Consider the following 15507-nt stretch of genomic DNA (forward strand, 5'->3'; position numbering starts at 1 on the left):
AAAATGAACAATGAACACTCTCCAGGAAAATGAAACTGGAAAGAGGTCAAGAAAAAGAAGAAAAAGAAAAAAAGAAGGGGGATGCAGAGAAGTTGTAAGAAAAGAACGGGGGAGTCGATCAAAAGAGACGATCGACCTCCACGTAAAAAGAGAGAAAAAATGACGGATGCGATCGTGATATCTACGAAAGATCCAAACATTATGAGTAAAATGAAGGCGGCGGTTAGGCCTGAGGATACGCAGACGGAGATACTGTCGATTCGGAGGACCAAAAGAAACGATCTCCTTCTGGTACTCAAAAAGGGACAGGGCGTCTTGGGTTTCGGCAGTGCCTTGACCGCTGCTCTTCAGGGCGAGGCAGAAGTAAGGACTGTGGTTTCGATGAGGTCGATAGAAATTTTGGACCTTGACGAAACCATAGTCCAAGAAGATGTTGTATTGGCGGTCCGGGGTGCACTTGGCAGACCAGACTTAGAAGTTCCGTGTCAGCTTTTCGCTCGGTATGGTAGCACGAAGAAGGCCATTCTGCGGCTCCCGGAAACGGAAGCGGAGTCGTTATTGAAGGCCAGGCGAGTAAAGATAGGGTGGGTCAACTGCAGAGTCCATGCCAGAGTGGAAGTAGAGAGGTGCTTTAGATGCCTCTGTTACGGCCATCTGGCTGGAGGATGCAGTGGGCCGGACCGAAAGGAGGCTTGCTGGAGGTGCGGCGGTCTCGACCACAGGAAGAGTCAATGCAAAGGGGTAGCCCAGTGCGTTGACTGTTCCGATCGTGGGATGGAAGACACAAAACATCCTTCAGGGAGCAGGGCCTGCCCGGTGTACTGGAAGATACTAACAGATCTAAAGTCCAGAGCTTAGGTTTCTCCAGGTTAATCTCAGGAAGGGAAAAGTCGCGCAAGATCTCTTGATGCAGACTGCCAGAGAGAGGGGAGCTGATATACTGCTTTTCAGTGAGCAGTATAGGAAGCCAGAATCCTCTGTCTGGTTTGAGGATGCATCAAAGAGATCAGGTATTCAAATATGTAACCCGGACATCGCCATCGGTGACTTTCTGGAGACCGATAGGGGGTTCGTTTGGATAGAGGTGGCCGAGGTACGTGTTTACAGCTGCTACTTCTCTCCAAATGATCCCCTCAAAAGTTCGAGGCCGAGGTTCAGGCTCTTGAAGAAAGCATTAAAGCTTTCGGCGGGGATGTCCTCATTGCGGGAGACTTTAATAGTAAGTCGCCGGAATGGGGGGAGACCCGTTTAGACAAGAGGGGAACCTTGGTGACGGACATGGTTGCAGCAAACGACTTGGTGGTGATGAACCGGGGACGAGAGTTCACGTTCAGACGCGGGGTATCAGGGTCCATCATTGATTTGACAATTGCGTCGCCCCGCGTGGCCCGTAGATTCGCGCGGTGGAAGGTGCTGGACGAAACGACTATGAGTGACCACCAGTACATAGAGTTTATAGTCGCTGAGAAAAATCCGAGAGGGAACATTAGGCCGCATATTGGTCACAAGAGTCCCTCCTGGAATCTCAGACGGCTAAATAGGGAGAAGTTGGTGGAGTCACTAGCCGATGCTCGGGCTATACACGAGTTAGGCTGGATGACGAAGCCAACTTTAGTGGGTGATAAAGTGCGTGAGGCGAGGCGAGTAATTATTGCAGCATGCAACTACTCAATGCCTCGCCGGCAACAAAAAAGAACTAGGAAGGGAGCTCTGTACTGGTGGAATGACGAACTAGCTCGCTTAAGGAGAGAATGCCATGCAGCAAGAAGGAAATATACCCAATCTAAGGGAGACCTTCTGCTGCAAGAAGAGTGGCAAGAAGCCAGGCAGATTTTTAAGCGGGCTATAAGGAGTAGCAAAAAATCGTGTTGGAAGGACCTGATTGGAGAAGCGGAGAAGGACCCATGGGGCTTGGCCTACAAAGTCGTCACTAAGAAATTAGTTTCGAGACAAAGAACCCCTGGTCTTGACAATCCAATCTGGGTCCGAAAGATTATTAAGGCGCTGTTTCCCCATGTGGAATCTGGCCCTAGGGAGGACTTTTCCTCTTGTGTAGTGCAAAGGGAGGAGCTCTTCACGCTGGAGGAGCTTAAAAAGGTGGCAAAGACGTTAAGGAACGGCAAAGCGCCAGGCATCGACGAAATACCCAACGAGATCCTCAAAGAGGTAATCGCTGTGTATCCAGAGTTGCTTCTCGACGTCTTTAATACATGTCTCGAGAGTGGAGAGTTTTTCAGTGACTGGAAAACACAGAGGTTGGTCCTCCTGAGAAAAGGGGATAAACCTCTAGATAAAGTCTCATCGTTTAGACCAATTTGTTTATTGGACACGATGGGTAAACTTCTAGAGGGAATGATTCTAGAGCGACTTCAGGGAATCCTGGTAGGCGAAAATAGCCTATTAGAGAATCAATTCGGTTTTAGGAAAGGCCGGTCGACAGTAGACGCGATCTTAGCAGTTCTCAAAAAAGCGAAAAGAGTCAAAGAGGGACGTAAGAAGGGTTTTTGCGCACTCGTTTCAATCGATATCCGTAACGCGTTCAATTCCGCGAAATGGGACATTTGTATTAAAGCAATGAGATGTAAAGGGGTACCAACGTATCTGTTGCGAATGATAGACAACTATCTTAGCGACAGATGGGTTGTTTACGAGAGCGATGCATGTCATATCAAAGAGAAAATGACATGCGGAGCTCCCCAAGGATCAAAGGTGGGACCAACCATCTGGAACGTTATGTACGACGGTTTTCTGAGGTTGGGCTTACCCGAAGATACGTCTATATCCGGGTTCGCGGACGACGTGCTTTTGATATGTTATGACGAGGATTTGAGACTGCTAAAAATAAAACTTGAAGATAGTCTGCGGCGAGCTGAATTTTGGCTATATCGGCATGGTCTGAAAATGGCCCTCGAGAAGACCGAAGCTCTGCTCGTCACAGACAGGAGAGTTTATGAAGCCCCGAAAATTGAAATGGGAGGAACTGAAGTCGCATGGGGAAATAAGCTTAAGTACCTGGGAGTGTGGTTGGACAAACGTTTAAGTTTTGGCCAACATATTAACATCTCAACACTCAAAGCCACCGAATGCATGGGAAACCTCTCGAGGATGATGCCCAATATCGGTGGCCCCAGGGAAAATAAACGAAGACTAGTGGCGACTGTGGTTCAATCAAAGCAGCTTTATGCTGCCCCTGTATGGGCCTCAGCCCTTAAGATCCACAGCATCTCTGACAGACTTCTCTCGGCTCAGAGAGAGCCAGCAAGGAGAATAACGTCAGCCTTCAGAACGGTGTCTGATTGCGCTCTTCGGGTGCTTGCTAGATTACCGCCAATGGATTTGTTGGCGATGGAAAGGCAGGAGAATTTCCAGCTCTCCAAAGATCTAGTAGGCAACCCTGAGCGTAGAGAAAGACTCAAAGCTTTAATCCGCTTAGAGTCAAGGAAAAGACTCGTTCTGAGTTGGCAGGAGAGATGGGATGGGGAATTAAAAGGTAGATGGACTCATCGCCTGATTCCCCACCTCGCCACATGGTTGGAAAGACAACACGGTGAAGTAGGCTACTACCTTACACAAGCGATGTCGGGTCATGGTTGTTTCGGACAGTACTTCTATCGGTTTAAAATAGAAGCAGACGCGAAATGTGTGTACTGCAACGGTTCGGGTGACGACGAAGCAGAGCACATTGACGACGCGGAGCACACGCTTTTTTCCTGCGGGCACTGGCGTGGACTTAGGGAAGCCATGTTTTCGGCCGTGGGCACTGAAGTCACGGTCGAGAACATGGTTCAAATTATGTTACAGAGTGCAGACTCATGGCGTGAGATAGAGTCCTTTGTCATCACAGTCATGCAGACAAAGGAAAAGGACAGAAGGATGTCACAATACCATCGGAGAATTCCTGCAGCTCAGCTGGGCGCTCGCGGAAGACGGAGGAGACCTTAACTGGACCTCCTCCCTCTTCCGCTAGCGCTTAGTTAAGGATTTTGGATCTGGAAGTAGGTAAGGAGACCTCCACTGGCGATGTTAAGCTTGACGGCAGTTCCGCCAGGGGAGATATGTCTCAAAAGGGAGTGGTTTTTAGTGGGTCGGCCAGAACAAGAGCGGTCATCCCCACATAACCTAGGAGTACGGGCTCCAGGTATCTGACTTGGAAGTAGGCCTCCAAGGTTATAGCAGTTTTTCCACTTCCCACGCAAAAAAAAAAAAAAAAAAAAAAAAATTATTATTATTATTATTATTATTATTATTATTATTATTATTATTATTATTATTATTATTATTATTATTATTATTATATTATTATTATTATTATTATTATTATTATTATTATTATTATTATTATTATTATTATTATTATTATTATTATTATTATTATTATTATTATTATTATTATTATTATTATTATTATTATTATTATTATTATTATTATTATTATTATTATTATTATTATTATTATTATTATTATTATTATTATTATTATTATTATTATTATTATTATTATTATTATTATTATTATTATTATTATTATATTATTATTATTATTATTATTATTATTATTATTATTATTTTTTTTTTTTTTTTTTTTTGCTTAGGGAATTTTGGGAAATCTGTTTACAGACACCTTGGATTCCGCACTCCAAGGTTATGTGGGGTTGGTAAATAAAAAAAAGGGAATTTAAAAAAAGGATAAATAAATAAATGTTATAATAAATTTAATAAACTGGCGACCTACTACCAGCCCGACCCACTAAAACCCGTAACCCTTCTTTTGGAGCCCTTTACCCTCCCTCGGAACTGTCGTAAGACTTTAGCCTTCGAGGGAGGCGCTCCAACTCTATCGCTGCTGCGACTTTGTTCTGTGTCTGCGGCTCTCCTGCGTCAATAGTTAAAAAATTTAAAACTATTTCAATATAAAAGCGGAATTAACAGCACAACAACAATAAAAAACAAAAATTTTTGTTTTGTTTTGCGTATGTCAATTGCTACCAACGCGCAGAAGCTCTTCTTTTTCCCAGGTCCCAATTTGTTTTTTCCTGCTTTGGCTATGTCCACAACTGCCTGGATGGCATCAACTGTGGACTTGCCTTTACGGAAACCAAATTGGTGATCCGATAGATTATTCTCTCCGGTCAAGTGGCTTTGCATTCTCTGCAGAACCATATCCTCTAGAAGTTTACCCATCGTATCTAGCAGGCATATAGGCCTGTATGATGAGACTTTATCTAGAGGTTTTTCACCTTTCCTCAGGAGGACTAACCTCTGTCGCTTCCAGTCGCGGAAGAACTCTCCTCTCTCAAGGCAAAGATTGAAGCATCGAAGCAGAATCTGGGGTGAAGTTTCGATTACCAACTTTAGGATCTCGTTACTTATCCCATCGATTCCAGGCGCCTTGCCTGTTTTCAATCTTTTGCCTGCTTTTTGCAGTTCACTAAGTGTGAAGAGTTCTTCCTCTTCGACTTTGCAAAAACTCCAGTCCCTTCTAAGGTATGGCTCCGCAGGAGGAAACAAAGAACTTATTATCTTTCTGACCCAATCGGGATTGTCCAGGCCGGGGGTCTTTTGCCTCGTCACTAATTTCTTAGTTACGATTTTAAAAGCCAGACCCCATGGGTCCTTATCGACTTCCTCGATTAGGTCCTTCCAGCTACGGCGTCGCGACTTGCGGATCTCTTTCTTGAGGTTCTTTTTCGCCTCCTTGAAAGCCTCTTTCAGCAAGGGATCTCCCTTAGATCGGGTATATGTCCTTCTTGCTTTGAGGCATTCCTTCCTTAAGGAGGCTAGCTCCTCTGACCACCAGTGCAAGGATTTTCTTACGGGAATGGCGCCTTTGCGTGGCATTGACGCATTGCAAGCGGTGACTATCATGTTTCTCACCGCTCGCACCTTCCCATCCAGACTGCTCGGCCTCTTCACCCAGCCCAAGTCCTCAATTAAAAGGGCTTCTCTTAGGGACCGGCCGAACTTTTCCTTGTCGAGTCTCTTCATATTCCACGAGGAGGTTTTGCGACTAGGAACATCCTGTCTTTTTCCTCCTCGTGTGTCTCCCATCGAGACTGAGAACTCAATGTACTGGTGGTCACTTGCGGTATATTCCTCAGAGACCCGCCAGTCGGTTATGCGGCTAAATAGTTTAGACGATGCGATCGTTAGATCTATAATTGATCCGATCGCACCTCTTCTAAAAGTCCATGTATTGCCTCGGTTTACAGCCAATAAGTCGTTTCTGGAGATCATTTCTCCAATACGAATTCCTCTCTTGTCGAGTCTCGTCTCACCCCACTCTGGCGACTTTGCGTTAAAATCGCCAGTGATGATGACATCCAGCCTGGATTCTGTGAGGCTCGCTTCTAGGTCTTCGATATTATTATTATTATTATTATTATTATTATTATTATTGTTATTATTATTATTATTATTATTATTATTATTATTATTATTATTATTATTACTATTATTATTATTATTATTATTATTATTATTTTTTTTTTTTTTTTTTTTTTTTTTTTTGCTTAGGGACTTTTGGGAAATCTGCCTACAGATACCTTGGATTCCGCACTCCAAGGTTATGTGGGGTTGGTAAAATAAGAAAAAAAAAAAGGGAATATAAAAAAAAGATAAATAAAGAAATGTTATAAGAAATTTAATTAACTGGCGACCTACTACCAGCCCGACCCACTAAAACCCGTAACCCTTCTTTTGGAGCCCTTTACCCTCCCTCGGAACTGTCGTAAGACTTTAGCCTTCGAGGGAGGCGCTCCAACTCTATCGCTGCTGCGACTTTGTTCTGTGTCTGCGGTTCTCCTGCGTCAATAGTTAAAAAATTTAAAACTATTTCAATATAAAAGCGGAATTAACAGCACAACAACAATAAAAAACAAAATTTTTTAAGAAGTTTAAAAAGTCAAAAGATAAAATTATAAACGGATATATAAAAAAAAGAAAAAATAATCGCGTATAAAATATTGAAAACAAAACTGTACAAACATGAATAAAAAAACACACACAATTAAAAAATGTATACGGACAAATAAATCACAAAATAAATTAATAAAAAACAAATAAACAAATTGAAAGCTGTTTAAATTACGCTTTTTGGCGGCCGTCGAGATCCTTCCTCGACATAACCGAGATTATGAAGTTCTCGACTTTCCGCCAATTATCTGCTGACTGGGTCATCAGCGATACCATGTTCTCCGGTGTAACTTGACTGTTTACACCTTCGAACATGGCCCGCCTCTCCAAGTCCCATTTCTTGCATGAGAAAAGGGTGTGCTCCGCGTTGTCCTCAGGGAACTGGCAATATGCACACACCTCGTCCTCGCGTAATTTAAAGCGACACAGGTACGAGTTAAAACACCCGTGACCTGTGAGCGCCTGAGTCAAATAATAGGAGACTTCTCCATGTTTTCGGTTTATCCAGGTGGTGAGTGTTGGAATCAGACGATAGGTCCATCTACCCTTTTCCTCCCTATCCCATCTGTCCTGCCATGTCTCGATAAGTCTGTTTCTCGCGTATTTGCGGATGTAGTCCTTGCTAGGTCTTTTCTCTTCTGGGTACTCGGGATTATTTCTTCTTTTAAAAAGAAGAAATACTTCCTCCCTTTCCCTTGCCATAAGATCTGCCGGCGGGACACTTGCAAGGACTTGCACAGCGCTCGTCGAGATCGTCTTATACGCAGAAAACGATACGGGTAGTAACACATCTCTGCGCAGACAGCATATTATCGCAAATGGTTTTGCTTCTTGTTTTAAGTGAGGGAGCCCACGCTGCTGCTGCGTAAAACAGCTTAGCGTGGGCAACACTAACCACCAGTCTCCTTTTCCTTTCACGTGGTCCGCGAACGTTTGGCATAAGTCGTGCCAAGTCTGACGCACACTTTATCGCCTTATTCAAGGCCGTCGCTATATGGTAATGGAAGTTTAACCTTCCATCGAGCTCCACTCCTAAATACTTAATATGTTTACTCCACTTGACCTCGAATTCGTCTATCACGATTCGTGGGAAACTATAACCACGTCTGTCTGTGACGAGCAGAGCTTCGGTTTTTTCCAAGGCCATTTGAAGACCTCTGGCATCCAACCAGCTTTTAACTCGCCGCAGACATTCGTTCACCAATGTCCCAAGGGCTTCCTCGCTTTCGGCTGAGCACACGACCAACGCATCGTCCGCAAAGCCGATGATGACCGCGCCTTCAGGTAGACCCATTCGCAGGAAGTTATCATAGGATACATTCCACACGAATGGTCCCACCCTCGAGCCTTGGGGGGCACCACTTTGCATCTCTTCCTTCAGAGTCCAGTTGTCCCCCTCATAGATTACTGGTGGTCACTTGCGGTATATTCCTCTGAGACCCGCCAGTCGGTTATGCGGCTAAATAGTTTAGACGATGCGATTGTTAGATCTATAATTGATCCGATCGCACCTCGTCTAAAAGTCCATGTATTGCCTCGGTTTACTGCCAATAAGTCGTTTCTGGAGATCATTTCTCCAATACGAATTCCTCTCTTGTCGAGTCTCGTCTCACCCCACTCTGGCGACTTTGCGTTAAAATCACCAGTGATGATGACATCCAGCCTGGATTCTGTGAGGCTCGATTCTAGGTCTTCGATATTGGCTTCGAAGTTTGTCAGTGGGTCGTTGGGTGAGAAGTAGCAGCTATACATACGTATATTAGCCACCTCTATCCACACGAACCCACTGCTCGTCTCCAGAAACTTGTCCACCCGCAATTCTGGGTTGCACAGCTTTATGGCGGCTCTCTTCGCCTTATCCTGATACCAAGGGGCGAGATCGCTTCCTTGATACTGCTCACTGCAGAACAGGATATCGACCTCATTTTCCCTTGCTGTTTGCATTAGGAGCAACTGTGCATCCTTACTTGTATGCAAGTTGACCTGCAAAAATTTTAAGGATTTGCCCTTTTAATCTTTTGCAGTTCTTCTCTGTAAACCGGGCAGGCTCTCTTTCCGGAATCGTGATCCGTCTCTGGCTTTCCCAGGTCCAAGCATGTAAGGCACTTCGGCTTAACTTTACAGCTCTTCGCGAGGTGTCCCTCTCCGCCGCATCTCCGACAGTTTTTGCTTCTGTCGGGGCCTTTGCAGGTTCGGGTTGAGTGTCCGTATGCTAGGCACTTTTGGCACCTAGCTACTTCAACATGCTCGCGAATTGGAGCATTTATCCAGCCGATTTTTATTTTACCAAGCTTTAGCAGAGTGTTACTTTCTGCCTCTGTCAGACGTACCAGAGCAACCTTAGTTCCTCTGTATCGCGGCAAAAGTCGACACTCCATCTTCAGGTCGGGTTTACCCAGCTTTTCTCTTAGTGCTGCAGTTACCTCATCCTCTGAGGTGGCTTCGTCCAAATCCTTAATCTCTAGAGACCTTTTATTCACTAGAGGTGTGACCTCAGCTTTACCATGCAGGGCCGAAGACAGTGCATCTGCAAATTTTAAGGTCTCTCCGCCCTTTTTCACTATCACGAGAACCTCCTGTTTAAAGGTTCTCCTGATTTTCCGGATCACGGTACCCGTATCTTCTGGGTTTACCTTTGCTTTTAGCAGCGGCAAGATACCCTCATAAAGCTTTGGGTCGCTTGCCGTAATTTTAACAGCTTCCGTGCTCCTCAGCTTCAAAGGGGGCTTCGGAAGCTCTTTTTTCTCACCTGAGGGTTTCTCTTTTGGAGTCCGTTTCTTTTTGCTTTTAACAACTTTGAAGCCGTCCCCATTGTCCGCTCCGTCCTTTAAAACGGTCTCAGCATACGAACTGCCAGGACTATTTAAGGGCGCCTCTTTCGTTCCATCTAGCGACTCAGAACCAAGCTGTGGAGCATCCTTTCGCTTAATTCTTTTCCCGCTTTGAGTCGCCCGTTGCGGACTCGCATCTGGGCTTGCACCTTCCCTGGGGCGCTTATTAACGCCCTTTGCCTTATTAGGGCGTGCAGTTACGCCGTCCAGAGCTGTAGTAGTGCTCTCCGTCTGATCTCGAGCTCCCACAGTTGGATGTTGCGGCGCCTGGTCTTTGAACGGCTCGGGGATAAAACGTAAATTCTTACAAATTGTTAAGAACGAACTCTCCAAAACCGCCACGCCATCCTGGATGTCACGACTGACGTTCTTTTGGCGCTTGAATGCCTGGTACACGCTCTTAAAAATCCCGGGAATAGCCAGAAACTGATTTGCGACATTTGATTCGTAGCATGTCAGCTGGCTATCTATTTGGCTCCCTCCAAAATCCTTGGAGCCATCTACACCGACTATCGGTGCTTGCACCCGATCAGAATCGGTGGTGGGATTACCCTCTTTCGAGGTACCCACTTGGAGTATTTCGTTTAAAATTTTGTCCATTTCATTTGTGTTTTTTTTAATTCTTTGTCCCGTGTCGAGGGACAATCGGGCCTTAACAGGGTACTACCATCTGGCCAAGATGGGCCCTGAACCGCCTCCGTTAGTTACATAGACGTTATAGCATTGCCGGAGCATTGATGCGACGTCTATGATATCCAAGGGCACGTGAACATGTGTGTTCGGACGTGGAGGTCGATGTGTCTCTCCAAGATAGCAGGAAGTTTCCGCAAAGGGAGTGCATCCTGGTATCTCTTCACAGAGTTTACCCTCATTATTATTATTATTATTATTATTATTATTATTATTATTATCATTATTATCATTATTATCATTATTATCATTATTATCATTATTATCATTATTATCATTATTATCATTATTATCATTATTATCATTATTATCATTATTATCATTATTATCATTATTATCATTATTATCATTATTATCATTATTATCATTATTATCATTATTATCATTATTATCATTATTATCATTATTATCATTATTATCATTATTATCATTATTATCATTATTATCATTATTATCATTATTATCATTATTATCATTATTATCATTATTATCATTATTATCATTATTATCATTATTATCATTATTATCATTATTATCATTATTATCATTATTATTATTATTATTATTATTATTATTATTATTATTATTATTATTATTATTATTATTATTATTATTATTATTATTATTATTATTATTATTATTATTATTATTATTATTATTATTATTATTATTATTATTATTATTATTATTATTATTATTATTATTATTATTATTATTATTATTATTATTATTATTATTATTATTATTATTATTATTATTATTATTATTATTATTATTATTATTATTATTATTATTATTATTATTATTATTATTATTATTATTATTATTATTATTATTATTATTATTATTATTATTATTATTATTATTATTATTATTATTATTATTATTATTATTATTATTATTATTATTATTATTATTATTATTATTATTATTATTATTATTATTATTATTATTATTATTATTATTATTATTATTATTATTATTATTATTATTATTATTATTATTATTATTATTATTATTATTATTATTATTATTATTATTATTATTATTATTATTATTATTATTTTTTTTTTTTTTTTTTTTTTTTTTTTTTGCTTAGGGAATTTTGGGAAATCTGTTTACAGATACCTTGGATTCCGCACTCCAAGGTTATGTGGGGTTGGTAAAATAAAAAAAAGGGAATTTAAAAAAAAGGATAAATAAATAAATGTTATAATAAATTTAATAAACTGGCGACCTACTACCAGCCCGACCCACTAAAACCCGTAACCCTTCTTTTGGAGCCCTTTACCCTCCCTCGGAACTGTCGTAAGACTTTAGCCTTCGAGGGAGGCGCTCCAACTCTATCGCTGCTGCGACTTTGTTCTGTGTCTGCGGTTCTCCTGCGTCAATAGTTAAAAAATTTAAAACTATTTCAATATAAAAGCGGAATTAACAGCACAACAACAATAAAAAACAAAAATTTTAAGAAGTTTAAAAAGTCAAAAGATAAAATTATAAACGGATATATAAAAAAAATAAAAATAAACGCGTATAAAATATTGAAAACATAAAATTGTACAAAGATGAATAAAAAAAACAAAACAAATTAAAAAAAAATGTATAGGGACAAATAAATCACAAAATAAATTAATAAAAAACAAACAAACAAATTAAAAGCTGTTTAAATTACGCTTTTTGGCGGCCGTCGAGATCCTTCCTCGACATAACCGAGATTATGAAGTTCTCGACTTGCCGCCAATTCTCTTCCGACTGGGTCATCAGCGATACCATATTCTCCGGTGTAACTTGACTGTTTACACCTTCGAACATGGCCCGCCTCTCCAAGTCCCATTTTTTGCATGAGAAGAGGGTGTGCTCCGCGTTGTCCTCAGGGAACTGGCAATATGCACACACCTCGTTCTCGCGTAATTTAAAGCGACACAGGTACGAGTTAAAACACCCGTGACCTGTGAGCGCCTGAGTCAAATAATAGGAAACCTGACCGTGTTTCCTATTTATCCAGGTGGCGAGTGCCGGGATAAGGCGATAGGTCCATCGACCTTTTCCCTCACCATCCCATCTTTCCTGCCATCTTTCTATGAGCCTGTGCCTCGCTTCTTTGCGGATCAGGCCCTTGCTTGGTCTTAATTCCTCATCCCAGGAACTGCTTTCTTTAGAAAAGAGAAACATTTCTTCCCTTTCCCTCGCCAAGAGATCTGCTGGCGGGACACTTGCAAGGACCTGCACAGCACTCGTAGATACCGTCTTATATGCAGAGATGATACGCGTTGTTATCGATCTCTGCGCCGACAGTATCTTTTCACAGATGGTAACACATCTTTTACTCCTCAGGGATGGGGCCCACGCTGGTGCTGCATAGAGCATTTTAGCGTGGGCGACACTCGCCACCAGTCTTCTTTTTTGTTCACGGGGTCCGCCAACATTTGGCATTAACCGTGAAAGATTAGCCGCACACTCGATCGCCTTATTCGACGCCGTAGCCATGTGGTGGTGGAAGTTTAACCTTCCATCCAACTCCACACCAAGGTATTTAATTTGTTTACTCCACTTGACCTCGAATCCGTCTATCACGATTCGTGGGAGCTCATAACCACGTCTGTCTGCGACTAGCAGTGCCTCGGTCTTTTCCAGGGCCATTTCAAGACCTCTGGTATCCAGCCAGCTTTTTGCTAGTCGCAGACATTCGTTCACCAATGTCCCAAGAGCCTCCTCACTCTCGGCAGTGCACACGAACAACGCGTCGTCCGCAAAGCCGATGATCATCGCACCTTCGGGCAGATCCATTCGCAGAAAATCATCGTAAGATACATTCCATACAAATGGACCCACCCTCGAGCCTTGAGGAGCCCCACGCTGCATCTCTTCCCTAAGAGTGCAGGTGTCTCCCTCATATATAACCCACCTGTCGCTAAGATAATTATCCATTATCCGCAACAAGTAGGGCGGCATGTTTTTCTTTTCCATGGACTCGATGAGATCTTTCCATCTTGCGGAATTAAACGCGTTGCGTATGTCAATTGCTACCAACGCGCAGAAGCTCTTCTTTTTCCCAGGTCCCAATTTGTTTTTTCCTGCTTTGGCTATGTCCACAACTGCCTGGATGGCATCAACTGTGGACTTGCCTTTACGGAAACCAAATTGGTAATCGGATAGACGATTCTCTTCAGTCAAGTGGCCCTGCATTCTCTGGAGAACCATATCCTCTAGAAGTTTACCCATCGTATCTAGCAGGCATATAGGCCTGTACGATGAAACCTTATCTAGAGGTTTTTCACCTTTCCTTAGGAGGACTAACCTCTGTCGCTTCCAGTCGCGGAAGAACTCTCCTCTCTCAAGGCAAAGATTGAAGCATCGAAGCAGAATCTGGGGTGAAGTGTCGATTACCAACTTTAGGATCTCGTTACTTATCCCATCGATTCCAGGCGCCTTGCCTGTTTTTAATCTTTTGCCTGCTTTTTTCAGTTCACTAAGTGTGAAGAGTTCTTCCTCTTCGACTTTGCAAAAACTCCAGTCCCTTCTAAGGTATGGTTCTGCAGGAGGAAACAAAGAACTTATTATCTTTCTGACCCAATCGGGATTGTCCAGGCCGGGGGTCTTTTGCCTCGTCACTAATTTCTTAGTTACGATTTTAAAAGCCAGACCCCATGGGTCCTTATCGACCTCCTCGATTAGGTCCTTCCAGCTACGGCGTCGCGACTTGCGGATCTCTTTCTTGAGGTCCTTTTTCGCCTCCTTGAAAGCCTCTTTCAGCAAGGGATCTCCCTTAGAACGGGTATATGTCCTTCTTGCTTTGAGGCATTCCTTCCTCAAGGAGGACAGTTTTTCTGACCACCAGTGCAAGGATTTTTTCCTTGGAAAGGCGCCTTTGCGACGTGGCATCGACGCATTGCAAGCGGTGACGATTATATTTCGCACCGCTCGCACCTCTCCATTTAGACTTTTCGGCCTCCTCACCCAACCAGAATCCTCAATTAAGATAGATTCTTTTAGGGACCGGCTGAACTTCTCCTTGTCGAGTTTCTTAATGTTCCACGAGAAGGTTTTGCGACTAGGAGCTTCCTGTCTCTTTCCTCCTCGTGTGTCTCCCATTGAGACCGAGAACTCAATGTACTGGTGGTCACTTGCTGTATATTCCTCAGAGACCCGCCAGTCGCTTATGCGGCTAAATATATTAGATGATGCTATCGTTAGATCTATTATCGATCCGATCGCACCTCGTCTAAACGTCCATGTTTTTCCCCGGTTTACAACTAATAAATCGTTCTTGGAGATCATTTCTCCAATCAGAATTCCTCTCTTGTCGAGCCTCGTCTCACCCCACTCTGGCGACTTTGCATTAAAATCGCCAGTGATGATGACATCCAGCTTGGATTCTATGAGGCTCGATTCTAGGTCTTCTATATTGGCTTCGAAGGTGGTCAGCGGGTCGTTGGGTGAGAAGTAGCAGCTATACATACGTATGTTAGCCACCTCTATCCACACAAACCCGCTGCTTGTCTCCAAGAACTTGTCAACCCGCAATTCTGGGTTGCACAGCTTGATGGCGGCTCTCTTCGCCTTATCCTGATACCAAGGTGCGAGGTCGCTTCCTTGATACTGCTCACTGCAGAACAGGATATCCACCTCATTTTCCCTAGCTGTTTGCATCAGGAGCACCTGTGCATCCTTACTTGTATGCAGGTTGACTTGAAGGAGCTTTAAGGATTTGCCCTTTTAAGTTTCTCCAGTTCCTCCTTGTAAACCGGGCAGGAAATTCTTCCAGGGATATGGTTGACTTCCGTTTTTCCCAAATCTGTACACGTTATGCACTTTGGCTTGTCATTAGTACACTTTTTGGAGAAGTGTCCCGCTTCGCCGCATCTCCGACAGTTTTTTGTTCTGTCGGGGCCCTTGCAAATTCGGGTCACGTGTCCATAGGCTAGGCACTTTTGACATCTTGTCACTTCTAAGTGCGTTCGGATGGATGCATTTATCCAGCCAATACGCACTTTGCCCAGCTTAAGCAGACTCTCGCTGTCCGTTTCATTCAAGCGTACTAGTGCCACTTTCGTACCACCAAAACGTGTCAGAA

This window comes from Leptopilina heterotoma, unplaced genomic scaffold, assembly GCF_015476425.1.
Source record: "Leptopilina heterotoma isolate Lh14 unplaced genomic scaffold, ASM1547642v1 Lhet_3, whole genome shotgun sequence".
Taxonomy (NCBI): domain Eukaryota; kingdom Metazoa; phylum Arthropoda; class Insecta; order Hymenoptera; family Figitidae; genus Leptopilina; species Leptopilina heterotoma.